Source organism: Suncus etruscus, chromosome 6 (genome assembly GCF_024139225.1).
Source record: "Suncus etruscus isolate mSunEtr1 chromosome 6, mSunEtr1.pri.cur, whole genome shotgun sequence".
NCBI lineage: Eukaryota > Metazoa > Chordata > Mammalia > Eulipotyphla > Soricidae > Suncus > Suncus etruscus.
The window spans coordinates 7,910,089-7,931,748 of NC_064853.1; the positions used below are offsets into that span (position 1 = coordinate 7,910,089).

Genomic DNA, 21,660 nt, shown 5'->3' on the forward strand with positions numbered 1-21,660 from the left:
ATAGCATCATCAGAACAGAGAGGTGTAGGAGAGGGGAATTGAGCCTGGCCTTGGCCTGGGCACAGCAGAGGTCTTGTGACATTCTGGCTAGGGTCAGGAAGGGCAAATGTGGAAGTCTAGGATGGAAGAAGGTAGAACTTTTGTTATGAGAAGAGATGTTGGGTTTTGGAGTTGTGACTTGATCAGTGACTTGAGGTGCTTGAGTGTGAGACTGTCAGGTTATTTTCAGGGCTGGCCTGAAATGCTTCTCCCAAAGCTGGATCAGGTTGCAAAGACCTTTTATTTCTCTGCAGGGCACTATCCTAGAGCTAGTCCTCACCTGACTCTGAGTCATCTGGGCAGGACTGAGTCATTCTGGGAGATGGGGAGGTATAAATGGAGGTTGGCTGCTGCCAGATGGGATTCAACGCCTGCCTCAGCCTGCCCAAATTCTAAATTTTGGTGGAGACAGCATGTTGGTCCTCCTTCTGCTCTGGGCCGGCCTCTCAGTGGCTTGTGTGTTCTTTGTGGGGGCTCCACTGTAGGTGTTCTTCAGTCATTTCTTCCTGATCAGTATCCCAGCAGGCATCAGCCATCCCAAGAAGCTTCGTCTTTTCTATTGTATCTTAGAGCTGCTGTTCACATGGGTGAGTCCCACTTTTTGACTTGTCCCCTTCTCTTGAGGCTTCAGGGCACAAGGATGAGGAAAACACAGGCCCAAAGCTTCTTGTGTCAACTGACTAGCTGCAGGGATTTATGGTATCCGCTGAAACCTGCATCTTTACCCTTGAGAAAATCTATAGAGATCTACCTATTTTTGAAGTTGCTCCAAAGGGGTCATAATTTCCAAAATGTAAAAACTGAATCCTGATCATCTTAACATTCTCTGCACTGGAAAATCAAGGAGAAAGTGGGTCTGTGGGAATCTCTGACCTTATTGATATACCTTTCCAGAGGCACCCCAAATATGAAGAGCATTTTGAGATAGAAGAAAGGAGTAAAGTGGCAGAAGATGGCTTTGACTTGAAGCTCTGAGAGTTTGCTGATGTCTGGTAGAGAATGGTAGGGATTAGGTAGTGTGGTCTCCAAAAGGTATTGGGAAGTAGCCTCAGAGAGCACCTGCTTTATCCTCCCCTTCCTGGAAAGTGCTGTGCATTTTGTTCCCAGGGAGGAATCTCTTAGGAGGGAAATTCCAGGGACACATCTCCCTCCTCTGGGTTCTGCTTATGTAAGATGGAGCTCCTTTCCTGTAGCTGTCCTGATCTGAAAATACATTTCATAGTCTGGTTCCCAACAGAGTGACACAGTTTCCTCATCTGAAGAAGAGTGTGCAATCACAGCCTTAAGCCATTGGCCTTTGGTGGAAAAACATGAGTTGATCATTGTGTTGGGGAAGTAGGCTAACTTAGCCTTGCCATCCATATGTCCCGGACTTGTTATTCTTTGTTGACTTCTTTCCTCTATGAAGATGGTATCTGAAAAACTCCTATGTGATAATCTGGAAGCCAACCATGGTTAAAGTCAATGCCAATCACAAATTCTGTATTCAGAAGTTTGGTATCTCCTAATAGGAAAGAGAAGATAACCAACAACCATACCTCTCAATGCTCAGACTACTTGAAAGAACATCAAGTGTTGTGTAGATAATGATGCAGGCATTCAGTACAGGCATCTGAATACTTGGATTGGTTGTATCCTAATGGTGAAAAAAGCACAAGAATCCTATGAATTTGGACAGTGTCAAACTCCCTCCATGGATAGCAGGGCTGGGTTCAATGGTAGAGCAAGTGTGAGCCTTGCAAGTGTGAGGCTCTAACTTATATGCCCAGCACTGTGTTCCTTTCAGTACCTCAATCAGGAACTCAAAGCACTGGATCAGAGTTGCCCAACTACATTCAGCTGTAGTCCAAAACTCAGAAAAATAAATGCTGTTATTTATAGTCCTGTCTGATGGAAAGTGCTATATTCTATTATAATGAGGGTGACAAAGCATCATTAAAGAAGCAAGTTATGAAAATTAGTGGCCAGGTGTATCAGGGGCTTTATAAGTTTCTTAGCAGCAAAAGCAGATAAAATTAAAACCTTGGACTCAGCCAAAGAGATATTACAGCAGGTAGGATTCTTGCCTTGCACATGGCTGTTCCATATACAAACCACAGCAGAATTTGAGTTCTGCCAACTGTAATTCCTGAGTATAGAGTCAGGAATAACCTGTAAGCATGGTCACTTGTGGCCCTAATACAACCTGGGCTCATCTTCCTTCCATTGAAAGAATAATATCATCTCGTGCTAGGTTGGTCACATGTCGAAGTCGGGTGTATGGAATCTTCATAGACATAAATGGCATCAAGATAAAATATAATCATAATAGCTTTCCTCTGTAACCCATATATTTTTATTTCAGGTCATCAAAATTATGCAGAGACACAAATGACCTAAGTGAATTGAGCTAAAGAAAAAGTTTCAGGAAAGACCAATAGCAAGAGAGAACTTGGGTTTGACAGAGAGAGAGTACAGGGCTGATGAGACTTGTTTTACATGTGCCAGATCTGGGTTAGGTCCTTAGCATCATACAAGGCTTTTTGGGCACTGCTTTGAGAGCAGAGCCAGGAGGAAAGCCTGAGCATTGCTGGTTGTGTTTTCCCAAAGCAAATAAAATTTCCTTCCTTCCTTTCTTCCTTATTTCCTTTCTTTCTTTTTCTTTCTTTCTTTTTCTTTCTTTCTTTTTCTTTCTTTCTTTCTTTCTTTCTTTCTTTCTTTCTTTCTTTCTTTCTTTCTTTCTTTCTTTCTTTCTTTCTTTCTTTCTTTTCTTTCTTTCTTTCTTTTTCTTTCTTTCTTTCTTTCTTTCTTTTCTTTCTTCTTTCTTTCTTCCTTCCTTCTTCTTCCTCCTTCTTCCTTCCTTCCTTTCCTTTCCTTCCTTCCTTCTTCTTCTTCTTCCTTCCTTCTTCCTTCTTCCTTCCTTCTTCCTTCCTTCCTTCTTTCTTTCTTTCTTTCTTTCTCTTCTCTCTCTTTTTTCTTTCTTTTTCTTTCTTTCTTTCTTCTTTCTTTCTTTCTTTCTTTCTTTCTTTCTTTCTTTCTTTTTTCTTTCTTTCTTTCTTTCTTTCTTTCTTTCTTCTTTCTTTCTTTCTTTCTTTCCTTTCTTCTTTCTTTCTTTCTTTCTTTCTTTCTTTCTTTCTTTCTTCTTTCTTTCTTTCTTTCTTTCTTTCTTTCTTTCTTTCTTTCTTTCTTTCTTTCTTTCTTTCTTTCTTCTCTCTCTCTTTCTTCTCTTTCTTTCTCTCTTTTTCTTCTCTCTTTCTTTCTCTCTTTCTTTCTCTCTTTCTTTCTTTCTTTTCTTTCTTTCTTTCTTTCTTTCTTTTCTTTCTTTCTTTCTTTCTTTTCTTTCTTCTTTCTTTCTTTCTTCTTCTTTCTTTCTTTCTTCTTTTCTTTCTTTCCTTTCCTTCTTTCTTTCTTCTTTCTTTCTCTTTCTTTTCTTTCTTTCTTATCTTTCTTTCTTTCTTCTTTCTTTCTTTCTTTTCTTTCTTTCTTTCTTTCTTTCTTCTTTCTTTCTTTCTCTTTTCTTTCTTTCTCTTCTCTTTCTCCCTCTTTCCCTCTCTCCTTTCTTCCTTCCTTCTTTCTATCTTTCTTCTCTCTTTCTTTCTTTCTTATCCTTTCTTTCTTTCTTTCTTTCTCTTTCTTTCTTTCTTTCTTTCTTCTTGTCTTCTTTCTTTCTTTCTTTCTTTCTTTCTTTCTTTCTCTCTCTTTCATTCTTTCTTTCTTTCTTTCTTTTCTTTCTTTCTTTCTTTCTTCTCTTTCTTTCTCTTTCTTTCTTCTCTTTCTTTCTTTCTTTCTTTCTTCTTTCTTCTTTCTTCTTCTTTCTTTCTCTTTCTTTCTTTCTTTCTTTCTTTCTTTCTTTCTTTTCTTTCTTTCTTTCTTTCTTTCTTTCTTTCTTTCTTTCTTTCTTTCTTTTCTTTCTTTCTTTCTTTCTTTCTTTCTTTCTTTCTTTCTTTCTTCTTTCTTCTTTCTTTCTCTCTCTTCTCTTTCTTTCTTCTTTCTTCTTTCTTCTTTCTTTCTCTTTCCTTTCTTTTTTGTTTGTTTCTTTCTTTTTCCTTTCTTTCTTTCTTTCTTTCTTTCTTTCTTTCTTTCTTTCTTTCTTTCTTTCTTTCTTTCTCTTTCTTCTTTCTCTTTCTCACACAGTGGTACTAAGGTGTTGTTTACACTTAAAATATAAAATCTAATTTAATGTGTTTAATTCCACAGCTGGGGTGGATCTTACCATTCAGGTGCATTAACATCGCCAAAGGAAGTTTAGGTAAGGGCATTTGGGGAAAAGATACCTTACATTTTCCACCTTCTTTGCTTTACAAAACAAAACAAATAGATATGAGAAAAGTTAGTATTATGTATGTATGTATGTATAAGATATTAAAAAAGGCTGATTGTCTTGAGAAGAATCATATACAATTATTATTATTTTGGCTTGTTATTGGGTCACACCTGGTGGTGTTCAGGGGTTACTCCTGGATTTGCACTCAGAAATCGCTCCTGGCAGACATGGGGGACCATGTGCAATACTGAAAATTGAAACCACCCATCCTGGATTTGCTGCATGCAAGACAAACAGCCAACGAAACTACGCCTGCCCAGTGGGGCCCGACTGTGAAAAATTGTAAGTGCTGCCTGTGTGTGTCTGTCTCCTGTCCTGTCGCGTGAAACTCTTGGGAGTGGGCTGAAAAGAGGCTCCAGAAAACTTGCTCTCCCAGAAGCTCATTCTAGGGCGAAACGCCAAGGAACTGCTCCATAACGTGAAAACCGGCTATAAGCAGTACGTTGCAGAAGCCAGGTCCCCTGTTCGTGACGTCAGGCTGGAAAAATCTACAAAACTATGCCTGTCCAGTGGGGCCCGACTGTGAAAAATTGTGAGTGCTGCCTGTGTGTGTCTGTCTCCTGTCCTGTTGCATGAAACTCTTGGGAGTGGACTGAAAAGAGGCTCCAGAAAACTCGCTCTCCCAGAATCTCATTCTAGGGCAGGAACACCAAGGAACTGCTTCATAACATGAAAACCGGCTATAAGCAGTACTTTGCATAAGCCAGGTCCCCTGTTTGTGACATCGGGCTGGGAAAATCTATGAAACTATGCCTGCCCAGTGGGACCCAAATGTGAAAAATTGTGAGTGCTGCCTGTGTGAGTCTGTCTCCTGTCCTATCACATGGAATTCTTGGGAGTGGGCAGAAAAGAGGCCCCAGAAGAGCATGGCTGCTCTGCTTCGCTATGTGGCCATGCACTCCTTCAAAGGAAAGAGCACCATCACAACAAGAAGAAGAAAAATCACACTAAGAACTGTGCTGGATCACTGAAGCCCAGCATTTCTCTCCGGACTGTCTTCTCTGCTGTGCGCTCTGAACCTGTGAGAGGCTTCATCCACGGGGGACTCCCCTCCCTTGGAGGCGTCGACCCACCCAGAAAGGGCGGAGCCAGAGGAGTGTGGCTGCCTATATCGTTTAGCCATTGAATACCACCACAACACGTAGAAAAACCCACAAGTGTGATAATGGGGAAACAATGCAGGCCACCATCAGACATAGAGAATGAAGATGACAATTCTGATGACCAGATAATGACCAACCAACTAATCAACCTCTCAGATAAGAACTTTAGACAAGCAATATGGAAGATGCTCAAAGAACTCAAAGAAACCATGGATCTAGTTGAACAGAACACTAACAAGAACCAAGAAAATATGAAGACAGAAATCACAAAACTCCAAACTGAAATAACATGTCAACTAACAGGCCTGAAAAAACTCAGTAAACAGAGTGAATGACAAAATGGATAAGCTCTGGGACAGGGTAACAGAAGCTGAGAATAGAATTGGTGCTGTGGAAGATGAGATAAATAACAATTCCATACAGCAGGAGAGAGTGGGAAAAAAAACTTAACGCAAATGAACAGACAATTAAAAAATTAGTCAAAGAATGGGAACAGATGAAAATAGAAGTCTATGATAAGCTCAACAGAAACCAATTAAGAATCATTAGCGTCCCAGAGACCCAGGAAGAAAATTTTCAGGAAGAATCAACAGTCAAGAACATCATTAAAGAAACTTCCAGAGCTAAAGAATATATGTGATCAAATCCTGCATGCTCAAAGAGTACCAACCAAAATAGACCCCAGAAAAAATACCCCAAGACACATCCTAGTCACAATGACGAATCCCACAGATAGAAACAGAATTCTGAAAACAGCAAGATCAAAAAGGGAAATTACATTCAAGTGAGCATCCTTGAGATTTACAGCAAACCTGTCACCAGAAGCACTCAATGCCAGAAAGCAGTGGTGGGATATTGTGACAAGACTGAATGAAATGAATGCTTCACCTAGAATCTGTACCCAGAAAAACTTACTTTCAGGTTTGACAGAAGAATACATGGTTTCACAGACAAATACAGCTCAGAAACTTTACAGACTCAAAACCAGTCTTAAGAGAAAAACTGAAACCTAATTTAAGACAAGACTAACCAAAAGACACACCAAATTTCGATATAAAGATGGCAAATATCTCAGGACAATTCTTTCTCTCAATGTCAATGGATTAAATGCACCAGTTAAGAGACACAGAGTGGCTAAATGGATCAAAAACTCAATCCAACCTTCTGCTGCCTACAAGTAACACACCTGACTAGTAAGAACAAACATAGACTTAAAATAAAAGGCTGGAGAAAAATTATCCAAGCAAACAACACCCATAAAAAAGCTGGAATGGCCATACTAATATCAGATAATGCAAACTTTATACTCAAGAAGGTTGTAAAGGACAAAGATGGACATTTTATATTAATCAAGGGGTATGTAGAGCAGGAAGAAATCACTTTCCTAAGCATATATTCACCGAATGAGGGGCCAGCAAAATATTTAATACAACTGTTGAAAAATCTGAAAAATAATATCAATAACAACACAATAATTGGGGGGGGGACCTCAACACGGCTTTGCCAACACTGGATAGGTCAACCAGACTGAAACCCAACAAGAATGTACTAGACCTGATGAGAGAAATGGAAGAAACAGGCCTAGTGGATATATATAGGACACTCCATTCCCAGAAACCTGGATACACATTCTTCTCCAATGTACATGGGACATTATCCAGGATAGACTACATGCTGGCACATAAAATATCCCTCCATAATATCAAGAGGATAGAAATTTTGCAGACTACCTTCGCTGACCACAAGGCTCTGAAATTATTTGTAAATTCCAAAGGGACACAGAAGAAAAACTTTAACACCTGGAAGTTAAACAGCCTCATACTGAATAACCAGTGGGTCTGAGATGAAATCAAGGAGGAAATCAAAGGGTTCATGGAAACAAATGATAATAAAGACACAAACCATCAGAACTTACGGGACACAGCAAAAGCAGTACTGAGAGGAAAATTTTTAGCTTTGCAAACACACATCAGGAAGGAAGAAGGGGCCTACCTGAATAGGTTAATAACAGCTCATAGAACTAGAAAGTGCTCAACAAAAGGACCCAAAACCCAAAAATAGGGAGACAGAAGGAAATAACAAATCTGAGAGCAGAAATCAACAAAGTGGAAACCCAAAAAACAATCCGAAAGATCAACGAAAGCAGAAGTTTGTTCTTTGAAAAAATAAACAAGATTGATAAACCACTGGCAAAACTAACAAAGAAAGAGAGAGAAAAACTTGATAAATTGTATTAGGAATGAAAAAGGAGAGATCACTACTGATATGGCAGAGATTCAAAGGGTAATCAGAAACTACTTTGAGAAATTCTACGCCACTAAAAATGAGAACCTGGAAGAAATGGATAAATTCTTGGACTCTTACAATCTTCCACGGTTGAAGGAAGAAGATGTAGCATATGTAAACACCCCCATCACTATTGATGAAATTAAAAAGTAATCAAATGTCTGCCAAAATCCCAGGCCCAGATGGATTCACTAATGAATTCTTTCAAACTTTCCAAGAGGAACTTCTACCAATCCTGGCAAGACTCTTTCATGAAATTGAACACATGGAAACACTTCCAAATTGCTTTTATTAAGCCAACATCACCTTGATACCTAAACCAGACAGACATGCTATGAAAAAAGAAAACTACAGACCAATATCACTGATGAATGCAGATGCAAAGATCCTCAACAAAATCCTGGCAAATAGGATTCAGTGCCTCATTGAGAAGATTATCCACTACTATCAAGTAGGTTTCATCCCAGGAATGCAAGGATGGTTTAACATCCGTAAATCTATCAACATAATACACAACATCAACAACAAGGAAAATAAAAATCACATGATCATATCAATAGACACAGAGAAAGCATTTGATAAGGTCCTATACCCATTCTTGATCAAAACTCTCAGCAAGATGGGAAGGAAGGAACCTTTCTCAATATAGTTAAGGCCATATACCACAAGCTAGAGGCAAATATTTTCCTCAATGAAAAAAAACCTGAAAGCCTTTCCTCTAAATTCTGGCACAAGACAAGGCTGTCCTCTCTCACCACTCCTATTCAACATAGCACTGGAAGTACTTGCTATAGCGATTAGGCAAGAAAAAGATATCAAGAGAATCCAGATAGGAAAAGAAGAAGTCAAGCTCTCGCTGTTTGCAGATGACATGATACTCTACCTAGAAAACCCTAAACTCTCTATGAAAAAGCTTCTAGAAACAATAGACTCATATAGCAAGGTGGCAGGTTACAAAATTAACACACAAAAATCAATGGCCTTTCTATACACCAATAGTAATAAAGAAGAAATGGTCATTAAGAAAACAACCCCATTCACAATAGTGTCACACAAACTCAAATATCTTGGAATCACCTTGACTAAAAATGTGAAGGACCTATACAAAGAAAACTATAAAACTCTCCTCCAATACATAAGAGGGGACACGTGGAAATGGAAACACATACCCTGCTCATGGATTAGCAGGATTAACATCATCAAAATGGCAATACTCCCCAAGGCATTATACAGATTTAATGCTATCCCTCTAAAGATACCCATGACATTCTTCAAAGAAGCGTATCAGGCACTTTTGAAATTTGTTTGGAACAATAAACACCCTAGAATAGCTAAAGCAATCATTGGGGAAAAGAATATGGGAGGAATTACTTTCCCCAACTTTAAACTTTTCTACAAAGCAATAGTTAGCAAAACAGCATGGTATTGGAATAAAGACAGGCCCTCAGATCAGTGGAATAGGCTTGAATACTCAAAGAATGTTCCCCAGACATACAATAACCTAATTTTTGATAAAAGAGCAAGAAATCCTAAATGGAGCAAAGGAAGCCTCTTCAACATGTGGTGTTGGCACAATTGGCTAGCCACTTCCAAAAAATTGAACTTAGACCCCCAGCTAACATCATGTATGAAGGTTAAATCGAAATGTATGAGAGACGTCGATATCACACCCGAAACCATAAGATATATAGAACAACACATAGGTATCACACCCGAAACCATAATATATATAGAACAACACATAGGTAAAACAGTCCAGGACATTGAGACTAAAGGCATCTTCAAAGAGGAAACTGCACTCTCCAAGCAAGTGATAGCAGAGATTAACAAATGGGAATATATTAAACTGAGAAGCTTCTGCACCTCAAAAGTAATAGCACCCAGGATACAAGAGACCCCACTGAGTGGAAGAAACTATTCACCCAATACCCATCAGACAAGGGGCTAATCTTCAAAATATACAAGGCACTGACAGAAATTTACAAGAAAAAACATCTAATCTCATCAAAAAATGGGGAGAAGAAATGGACAGACACTTTGACAAAGAAGAAATACAAATGGCCAAAAGACACATGAAAAAATGCTCCACATCACTAATCATCAGGGAGATGCAAATCAAAATAACTATGAGGTACCACCTCACACCCCAGAGATTGGCATACATCACAAAGAATGAGAACAAGCAGTGTTGGTGGGGATGTGGAGAGAAAGGAACTCTTATCCACTGCTGTTGGGAATGCCATCTAGTTCAACCTTTATGGAAAGCATAATATGGAGATTCCTCCAAAAACTGGAAATCGAGCTCCCATATGACCCAGCTATACCACTCCTAGGAATATACCCTAGGAACACAAAAATACAATACAAAAATCCCTTCCTTACACCTATATTCATTGCAGCACTATTTACTATAGCAAGATTATGTACACAGTCAAGATATCCTTCAACAGATGAATGGCTAAAGAAATTGTGGTACATATACACAATGGAATATTATGCAGCCGTCAGGAGAGATGAAGTCATGAAATTTTCCTATACAAGGATGTACATGGAATCTATTATGCTAAGTGAAATAAGTCAGAGAGAGAAAGACGCAGAATGGTCTCACTCATCTATGGGTTTTAAGAAAAATGAAAGCCATTCTTGCAATAATAACTTTTAGACACAAAAGAGAAAAGAGCTGGAGTTCCAGCTCACCTCATGAAGCTCACTACAAACAGGGATGAGTTTAGTTAGAGAAATAACTACGTTTTGAACTATCCTAATAATGAGAGTGCACGAGGGAAATAGAAAGCCTGTCTAGAGTACAGGCGGGGGTTTGGTGGGAAGGAGGGAGATTTGGGACATTGGTGATGGGAATGTTGCACTGGTGATGGGTGGTGTTCTTTACATGACTGAAACCCAAACAAAATCATGTATGTAATAAAGTTATTTAAAGAAAAAAAAAAAAAGAAAAAAAGACAAACACCCTAACACTGTAGTATCACTCTGGTCCCCAGAACTGTATACAATTTAAACTTTGATACTTTAAGTTCTGATATAAAATTTTTGGTGGGGAATGGGAAAACAAAAGTTTTATAACTTTTCTCATTTTTTTGGTTTTTGTTTGTTTGTTTTGTAAAGAAGATGGAAAATGGAAGGTATCCCTTCCCTCAATGACCTTACCTAAGCTTCCTTTTGAGATCTTAATTCCACCCAAAAGTTCAGACCCACCCAAACCTGGGTTGGGTCTGCAGTTTTGAATAAAGAACAAAAAGTGCTGACTTGGGGGGAGGAAAACAAGAGGAATGACACATGAAGGAAAGAAGCAGAAAGGAAACATAGAGAGAATGAGCAAGGGAGACAGAAGTCTTGAGAGAAAGACATGAGTTAGGCAGACATGGCGCAGAAGTTTATGGTGGAGAAAAGCCATGAGGGAATAAATTGAGCTGACACTGATGAAATTTTAAGTGACTGCTTTAAGTACTGCTGGTCAATTATTTCTCTTCTGTTATCCTGTATCTTCAGACCCATCTGCCTAAGGGAAAGAGGCGAGGTGCCTGGGAAGGCCTCACCCAACACGTGAAATTAGATTTTATATTTAAACAACACTCGGGTTACTGCTGGTTTTGCATTTACAAATTACTTCTGTGGTACTCTGGGAGCATATATGATTCTGGGATCACACTTAAGTCTGCCAATTGAATTAAATATCCTTTCCACTCTATTATTGCTCTAGCCTCAGTGATCCCATTTCTCATGGACATCATATCCTTGATCTCCATGGGTATTTGGAAGACTGGTGTGTAGGGCTGGAGTGCAAGGCACATGGGGACATTGACTTGGGAGTGGCTGGTACCATGTGGGTCATACAGCAAGGCTCACTTGGGACTGAGTACAATAGTTGCAGTGACACTTAGAAACCCTCAATTTTGAATTTCCTGTCACCATCAGGGTAAGATTTTGGAGAAGACGAACATCTGTTCCATGGGCAAGTTTGTCCGTTTTGCACATGACCTGTTGCCCCTGAGGAAAGACCCGGATGTAGTGGTCACAGATCTGCGCATCGGGACAATTCCTGTGAAGTTGTACCAGCCCAGGAATTCCTGCAGCACCCTTAGACCTGGCATCTTGTTCTACCATGGAGGCGGGGCCTTGATAGGGAGCCTGAGTGAGTGACAGCATTCCCCTGGGTGGACTTCATGGTAGTACAGTGAGATTCTTATGGTTATAAGGGTCTATCCTCCTGGGGTCTGAGAGGCTCCATTAAGACGGGTAGGATTGGAACCCAGATGATTCAGGTGGCAAAGGTCACTTGGACTCTTTCCAATTCTTTCTTGAAACAAAAAGAAAGGTCTATGCATGCAATCTCTAGGTACTTGTAATCAATCCCTTTATGAATACACACATGCAACATAGCTTGTACAAGATAGCTTGTAATATGGATTACATGCAATACTGTGTGCATCCTGGCATCCCATATGGTCCCCTGAGCCTGCCAGGAGAGATTTCTGAGCATAGAGCCAGAACTAACCCCTTAGCTGCTGGCTGTAACCCAAAAACTAAAAAAAAAGTATGGAAATATGGAACGTTTATGCTGATAGATCATTTGTGATAAGTGAAGTATAAGCACAAAGACACTTATAGACACATGAAGTATAGATATGAAGTGTATGAAATAATTTTGTTTATATATGTGGAATATATATGTGGAGAATTTGTGTTCACCTAATAGTTTCTTTGAAAAGATAAGATACATGTTTATCTTAATATCAGCACCCAGAGAAAAGCAGAAGAGTAGTCAGCAGATCTGAGAACTTAGCTGAGGAGGCGGCCAGCCAGCAAGGGGCAGCCTTTCTAGAGCATGTCTTAATGTTTGCTTTCTAGAAACCCACCATGGCATCTGCCTTGATTTGTGCAAGGGGAGTGACTCAGTGGTCCTATCCGTTGGGTGAGTAAAGGGGAGGCGCATCTGAGGGGAAGTCAGTCTCGGACATGGGCAATTGATGGGTGGGGAGTAGGAATGGGTTGGTGGGAGGGGAAGAAATAAGGAGAAGTCAGGGTGGAGGAGAAGGGAACTCCAGGTATATCCTGAGACTCAGCCAACCTGCTTCATTCAACAAAAAAGAAAATGGGGATTGTGAATCCCAAGTGGAGGTTAACTCTAAAGGCTCTGCTCTTGGTACAAAAGAGCAGGTGCAGAATTTCTCATCAGGTGCTTTGGGGGATAACATAGAATACCCCTCAATAGTTAGTGCTAGCACTTCTCTCCATGCAGGGTCTGTGAATGGGAGCGAGAAACCACAGTGGGCTGCCCTTACTCAAAAGTTTCTGGGCTTGATGTACACAGAAGAGGGGAGGCAGGACCCCCACATATGGCAAACTAGGCACATAGAAAGGCCCTAACCCTGGACTCAGAGGCGCTATGTCAGGGGAGGGCAAGCCCCTGACTTCCTTAGTCCTGCACTTTCTAGGATGCACTTGTGCATCTGGAAAGCTCCAGTGCATCAGCGCACATTTCCTAGCATTCTTGATGCACTTCCAAGTGAGTGAAATGAAAATGCTGGCATGTCCAGATGAGATTGACTTGGAAATATGCTTCAACTTTCAGTTCTTGACGCCTAACCACTTGCAGGGAGTGTTTGTCCATAGGTAGAATCCATAGGTGATTTCAATCTTCTTTTTAACCATTTATTTATTTATTTATTTATTTTATTTATTTTACTTTTGGGCCATATCCAATGGTGCTCAGGGCTTATTACCAGCATGGAAATGAATAACATTTTCCCTCAGATCTTTGATCTAGCATCTCTTAGTCAAAGAGAAGACACAGCGAATTTCAAACAAAGCTCAGGGATCTGCTGGACAGTAGTTAGAAATTGCTTGTCTTGCAGACTCAGCTGCTCTGGAGAACAATCTGTGATAAGTACAGCTCCCTGGGGCTGCTTCAGTTTCCACACCCGACCCATAGCATGGCAGAATTGATGAAAATTCTATATGGACGAATCAAGTTCACCAAAGAACCTTCCTCGCCCCCTCAGGTGGTGTTATATACAGAAGTATTTCCATAAGATCATTATCTCTGCCTGTTGTCCTACCTACAACCTTCCAGGTGGGGCGCTATTGAGAGCCTAATAAATAATTTTTGAGAGAGGTGCTCAGGGTCTTTGGGGGCAGCTAACTAGCTAGCTCTAGGTTTTTTGGAGCTAGTGATAGGTTACAAAGGACTCTGCATCCGACCTTCTTGCCCTTTGACCCACCTGTCTGTGTGGATTATTTGCCATGGATAAATATTACCAAGATCTCTTTCCCCTCCAAGGGGATAGGGGAGTGAGAATCAATTTCTCATTCTGGGAGCTCTTTGAGGATCCATTGATAACCAGTCAAGGAGTAAATTTGACATAGCAAGCTGGTAAGCTCAAACAATTTTGAAAGTTGGGTTGTTTGATGAGATCTTGCTGTGGCTCAAAGTTGCTGGCAGAGCTCAGTGTCCATCATTGTCCCTGCATGGGACATGTTCCAGATGAGAGGAGCAATTATGAGGGACTAAGCCTCTGTACTAAGTATTTATGTTCATTCACCTCATTAAAGCCTTTTCCTCTTCATGTTACCTGTTCAGATTTCAAAGGAAAATATATTGAGGGAATCTGGGGCTCCACAGATTGGGAACAGAGTATGAGGGCTCAAAGCTGAGTTGAAGAGGATAAAGCATTTCCCCTGGTTTCCTTGACAGATACCGCAAGATGCCTAATTATAAGTTTCCTGTAATGTTCAATGATTGTATGGCAGCCACTGTCCACTTCCTGAAGTCTCTGAGTGTATTTGGAGTGGATCCAGCCTGCATCGTGGTCTGTGGTGACAGCATGGGAGGGGGAAAAGCTGTAGTGATTTGTCAACAGCTTTTGAAGAGTCCTCACCTTCCAAAGATCCGTGCACAGGTGATCATCTACCCTGTTCTCCATGCCCTCGATTTCCAGTCACCAGCTAATCAACAGAATAATGTCCCAATAATATCTAGGAATTTTGCTACCGATTGTGTAATATCCTATATGAATATTGACCCCTCCTGGAAAAGAGACATGATGACAGGTGCCAATCTGCCCCCTGAAATCAGGGAGAAGTACAGGAAGTGGTTGGGCCATGAGAACATCCCTGAGAGATTCAAGCAGAGTGGTTACCACCAGAAGCCTGTGCCATCCCTGAATGATTTGGCCTATCAGGAGACCCGCCTTGTGCTGGAGCCCACCCTATGCCCACTGGTGGCAGAAGATGAAGTGATGTCTCAAATGCCTGAAGCTTTAATTGTGTGCTGCGAGTATGATTATTTCCGGGATCACTCACTGCTATACAAGAAGAGACTGGAGGATTTGGGTGTCCCTGTGAAGTGTTTGTATGTGGAGGATGGTTTCCATGGAGCACTCACAATGATTGACGTTGACTTCTTTAATTTTCCCTGTTCCCAAAAAATTATGAATGGCATGGTTGATTTTATCAAGAGACTGTGACCTAGTTATTTCAACTGCAAGTACATGAAGGATGGCTTTCTCCATGCTATGCCACACATATGATAATTCTGTTGTAGATGTTGGGGAAGGAAAATTGTGGTGAGACTGGGTATTCAAATTTTTATGACTTACCTGGTGCTTACAGGTCTAGAATCACAGAATGCATTTGTCTTTTGTCTTAAAATGAACAGTGGGGAGGGAGATTGTCTTGCACTTGTTGGGAAAGCAGGAGTTAACAAGGGACCCTCATGGGTGAATGAACTTGAAAAAGTAACCACAGTCTCCACCTGGTGAGTGAGCATACAACATAAACATCCACTTGACTGGGCCATGGGCTATACAAAAGTATCAGATACAATCTCATGGGCCCTTTCCTATCTGGCTCTGCTGTTCTAGTTGGCAGAGTGGGGTTGAAATGTTGATCTTATTCTCCCCGTCTAGATGTCTGGTGCTCCTTTTCCTCTTGTCCTTCAGACTCTGAGCTCTGAATCATGATCTAGAATTTTTTAAGAGAACAAGATGGGTTATCAATGATGATTGGTAAGAATAAAAGGTAAAAATTATCTTTCTACCATTGGGAATCAAACTTAGACTTCCAGTGAGGATTTCCAAATTAACTTCGAGGGCTCAGAGAAGCTGAGGCTGAGTGAAGTTAGAAACTCAATAGTGAGTCTGATGAAAACTTGATCCTGTCAACACTGGGAAATGGAAGGCCAATGTGTGGAAGAAAATGAGTATTGAGGGGCCAGGCGGTGGCGCTAAAGGTAAGGTGCCTACCTTGCCTGCGCTAGCCTTGGACGGACCGCGGTTCGATCCCCCGGTGTCCCATATGGTCCCCCAAGCCAGGAGCAACTTCTGAGCACATAGCCAGGAGTAACCCCTGAGCGTTACCGGGTGTGGCCCAAAAACCAAAAAAAAAAAAAAAAAAAAAAAAAAAGAAAATGAGTATTGAGAATTATTTGTCCTATAAAAGAGAGCTGGCATAAATGTCCTGTTTAAGAAAGAATTTTTGGCAGAGTTGTTTGTAAATTTTGGGGCTTAATTAAGTGTGTTGGCACTAGAAACTCCAACAATACCATCAACCTTCTACTCTGTTCTCTACCCCTTTTCTTACCTTAATCCTCACTCCTAAAAGCAGGTTCTTGAGTAGCTCTGGGCTTCCCTCCTGCTAAAGCCACATCCATTCTGATGGACTAGCCTCGTACACCACAGTCCCAGCAGAAATGACACGGAGCTCTATAGCTCTATGACTCTTTTTGCTCTGAGTGGTGAGTGGAATTGACACAGACAAGAAAACAAAATATTTTGACTAGATGAAAACTTAAGTCTTTGCACCAAAAGCATGAGTAAAGTTAATATTTTGAAACCTTCTTTACATATGAGAACACTGGGGCCCAGAGAAATAGCTGTGCTCATCACAAGTCTCTTTACATTAGATGATCAATGAGTGGTCCAATTCCACTTGGTTGGCCAGTCGCTGTCCAACTCACCTTTTCGTGGAACTTCCTGATCTCTTCGAGCTGTAACTCTTGTCATTTCCATGATGTTCTCTAAAATAAAAAATTATGAATTCATTGGCCCACATAGTCATTTCTGATTGAAATAGGTATTGGCTGTTGGCTGTGAATTAGGCTGGCAGAGACAAATATTTGTTCTTGATGTTTATTGTTTGTGAATGTTTTATTTTACTGTGTAACATTGGTCTACACGAGTCTTACTGTTGGTATGCTTTAGCGTTGCCAGGATATCAGAATACAGCACTTACCACAGTGCCTGCTCCTTTCTATATCTTCTCTGGGAGCCATCTCTGCACTGCTCCCTCCATGATACTCAATTCTAGAACGCAAGTCTAACAGCCAAAGCCTAGGGAAGACAAAAATGTCTAGGCAGGTGTTTCTCTATTTATTGTCTTTGCCTTCTTGATTCTGAGTGACTTTGTAATTGATAATAAGGCATGATAATACAAATTGTTTTTTTCCCACTAAACCCATGCTTTCATGTTGTCTTTCAAGAAATTTTCAGGTCTTTTCTAGAAATAAAAGCCTGTAAGACCCTTTTCTTGCATGTGAAGACCCAGGTTCAATTTTAAGCACCCCATATAGTTCCCTGAGCACTACCAGGGTGATCTCTGAGTTCACACTCATGAGTAAGTCCTTGCATGTGGAAACCCAGGTTTTATTTCAGGCATCCAATATAGTTCCCTGAGCACTACCTGGGTGATCTCTGAATTCACATCCTTAAGTAAGTCATCATGACAGCCAGAAGTGCCCCCTTCAAAACAAACGAACAAAAACAAAAAAGAATATCTAGATTAATTTATTCAGAAGCTCTTTTTATTACGTCAGTTATCAGAGAGATGTGCAAAAACTTAATTATTCTCATTAAATATTTTGTTTTGAGGATTCAGAGAGATAGTACAGTGGTGTGGGCACATGTGTTTCATGCAACTCAACCTCATTCCATACCCAGAATCCCATATGGTCCCGTGACTTCTCCAGAAGTGATGTTTGAGCTCTGAGTCAGTTAATATTAAGTGAAACTTCCCTCCAAATCTCAATCATCTTTCTCCATATAAATACTGATTAACATACCCAGTGTCATTATAGTAAATGTCATTCCTTTTTATTAAATAAACACATAGACAACCCTCTTTATGGTTCTATGATACAAATTATTCATTTGAGCTACACACATTAATTTTCAGAAAGCACTGTTGGGAAGACATGGTTATAATTCATTCTATGAGCAAGTAAAAACTAATTCCAGCACCACTAATAGAATTCATTTTTTATAAAGTCATTGATGTGAATGTACAGAGAGATTGTTCAATGGTCAGGTATCTAGGTCCTTAAACTCCAGAACTCTATAGTCTTCTGAATTTTCCCCGGAGGCTCCTGAGTTCTCATGGGTGAGGTCATGTGGTGCCTTATATCTGATCCTCATTATACCATAGTACCCAAGTAGCATCACAGATAAACCAGCACCCAAGTATCATAGCATCATCTGAACTCCACATTGAACCATGTGGCCTGTGTGAAAACTGTAATGTAGAGAAGTGGTTCTGTTTGGGTTTTGCATTTCACTGCCATGAAGGGAGGTCTTTCTTTTTAAGGGCAGAGAAATCTGTTAAAAAGGACCCTTTTGTATGGGGTTACACTGCATAAAAGGGGTATTTCACTTTAAGGGTGGAGATATCTGTTTAAAAAAGCAATTCCTGGAGAAATGTTCAAAACAAGTGGAAGACAAACAACACAAAGCCTCGACTATTCATCATACCATCAGGAAACCAGAAACAATGAAAACAACCGTTTAGAGTGAACAGGTATGTAATCACCCATTTACTATAAAGGCTGATACTAATATCTTAGGAAGCTTATACACATATACAGGTGAAGAATATGATTGGAATCCAGAGACTCCAGCAGCAGCATTTTCTAACAATATGTTTTAATGCCTTAATCTCTAAGTTTCTCTATCCACAGAGATTCTTGGATACAAAGGGTGGATTCCCTAATTTTACACTTTGGTGCTCAGTCATACTAGATACCATATTCAGTTTTCATTATGAAAATGTCTTGATAAAACACTTCAATATACCCTTTTCCTCTGGCTTATATCCTCTATTAGGACCTGAAGCATATGATCATTCAAAACACTGAAACAGTCAACTGCAAACCACTGACTTTTGTTACAGGACCTACTCATCGAACATGCTTTAGCAAATAAACATTTCCTTTTTTCCCTTCCTCTCTCTCTCTCTTCTCCCTACTTCTTTCCTTCTCCCCTTTCTTCTTCTTCCTCTTCTTCCTCCTCCTCATCAATTCAATCTATGTCAAATAAAACACACAATGATAGTTTCTCTTTAGGAAAGGAACTTTGATACATAAGATGCAGTGGGCAATACTACATAGGGTAGCCTCTTACATAGGTAGGCCTCATTAACACATTGTTTAGTATTCAAGATGCGAAACCTATATGTATCTTAAGCTGCACCAGCCATTATCTAACCCTGAAAACTTCATTTAGCAAGGCCCAACCGCATCACTGATAAAATGCATAGAAACGGTTACAACTTCTCAACTCCAGTGTGCCAACCAATTTCTTATTTGATTTATTTAATTTTTAAAAATTATTTTTACTATAGTTACCTATTTTTCTTTTCTCCTTTCTCTTATCTTTTACTCTCCCTCTCTTAAGCTATACCCAAGTTAATTATCTTAATTCAACCAGACCTTAAGAGCTCAGACCCATCCTATTAGGGTCAGACCTCTAAGAACACCTTAAGAATAGATCACTAATGTATGTCTTTATATGTGCATGACTACATAGAAAGAACTCCTCTATGAGAGCCAAACCGAAATTGTAAACAATCCATGTTTATAGTGTATATAACCCCTCCTATATACTATCCCTCCTCCCCCCTTCAGAAATCCTACTATCCCTTCACATCTCAATCCCAATCTGATATCCTGCCTAATTAATGATCTTTACCCTCAGGTCTTAACCCATTAGGTATCAAGACAGACCTCCTGCCCCAATAAGCCATCACCCAGCTTTCAAGCATAAGGTCCCACATCTTGTCCCCTGGCAAGAAACTACAACCAACACTCCTGCTGACTCATGCTCTGTGGCCCTCCTCATCCCCCTCAAATGTGGACTGTTGCTTGATGCCGGATTCAGCTCCAGAAGGAACCCTAGTGCAAGAACTCTATAAAAGCCCTTTCTGCTGCAAATCACATCTCAAAATCAGCAAGACCAGGGTATGCGATAAAAATGTACCCTGGATTCCATCCCCCACAAGAATATCTCAAAAGATAACGGGAAGCCTATAGTTCCTTTATAAGTTTAAGACCTCTGTAATATACTACCTCTTAACCTGTTTATCCCCAAATATAAGGTAGTCTCCTGTGTCACTTTCTTTGCTTAATTACTTTTACTAAACTCATTTTATTTATTTTTCCTTTATATATATGTATATATATATATATATATATGTGTGTGTGTGTGTGTGTGTGTGTGTGTGTATTGTTTTGCCTTGTTTTTGTTTTCTTCTCTTCCTTAACTTTACCTGTTTTGGTTCTGCTTGGTACAAAAATCTATGAGAAAATGTCTTTCCTGGGATAAAAGCTCAGGTCAGGTCAAATCTAGGGCATAGAGATGATGAAGCCTGACATGCTCACTCCCAAATGCACCAGCAATATAATATAACACCACTTCTTTTTGCAAAGGCATACTAAAAAGGGTGAAATTTTATTGAAACAAGCTCTTTTTTTTTTTTTTTTTTGGTTTTTGGGCCACACCCTGTGACGCTCAGGGGTTACTCCTGGCTATGCGCTCAGAAGTTGCTCCTGGCTTCTTGGGGGACCATATGGGACGCCGGGGGATCGAACCGCGGTCCGTCCTAGGCTAGCACAGGCAAGGCAGGCACCTTACCTCCAGCGCCACCGCCCGGCCCTGAAACAAGCTCTTTTTTACTACAGATAAGAACTCATACATTTCCCAATACAAGGGCACCTTCATCTTGAACATATCTCATGTGGCCCCAACTTAGACTTCATGTGATTAGACAGCGACCGTCCCTAGATCTAAGACATAGAACTGACACAATTCTCCGCAACAGCTCCAGGAACCAAACTCACTCTGGGACATTATTAATAGTGCTCTGACACCAACATGTGCCAGTTTTGATATGACATCCTGGCAATGAGGAAATGGCAACATTTTAACTAAGAGCAGGTTGTCTTATCTCATCACCTAACAATAAGATGAAATCAGAAGATACTTCATCTTTTGATCTATGCAAAATCCAAGATTTCTAACTACAGATGACTGATTGTGACAACCATGACTGGGCAGAACTTATCCTGGGACCAATAAAAAAAAAGACTCTAGTCTAGGCTTTGGCCTATGATCTGTACAACTAAGATCTCTAATTGATGCCTGAACAGGTGTGAGTCTGGGTCTCCACTGTTGACACCATTACTGAGGGCTCCTGATCACTGTCTGAGTCCAGCCCCACACAGAATTCCTGAAGAAAGCTCAGACTGTGGTGCCCAGGACACGTCTGAAGCCCTAGAAGTGAGTCCAGGTTATTTCCATCTTTACTGAGGGCGCTGAGTGCCACAGGTCTGAGACCAACCTCTGCACAGGATCCCTGAAGAAAGCTGAGACTGAGGGGCACAGGACATGCCTGAACAGGTGTGAGTCCATTTTGTCACCACCAATGCCACTACTGAGGGCTCCTGAGAGCTGCGGGTTCAAAAACAACACCTGAGCAGGTTGGGCCCAGAAGAGCGTATCTCTAGTAAATAAACTCCACCATAAAATATCAAAAATAAAAGTGTGGATGCTCCACTTCACTCCGTGGCTGCTCACTTCTTGTAGAACATGAACCCCATTTCATCACGGAGTAAGAATCACACTTCAAGTCTGGCAATGAGGAAAC

General features: G+C 40.5%; 1 pseudogene; it reads left to right on the forward strand.

The window, feature by feature from the left end:
• Positions 1-452: 452 nt before the first annotated feature.
• On the forward strand, positions 453-15,215 carry LOC126011546 (arylacetamide deacetylase-like 3; annotated as a pseudogene).
• The last annotated feature ends 6,445 nt before the right edge of the window (positions 15,216-21,660 follow it).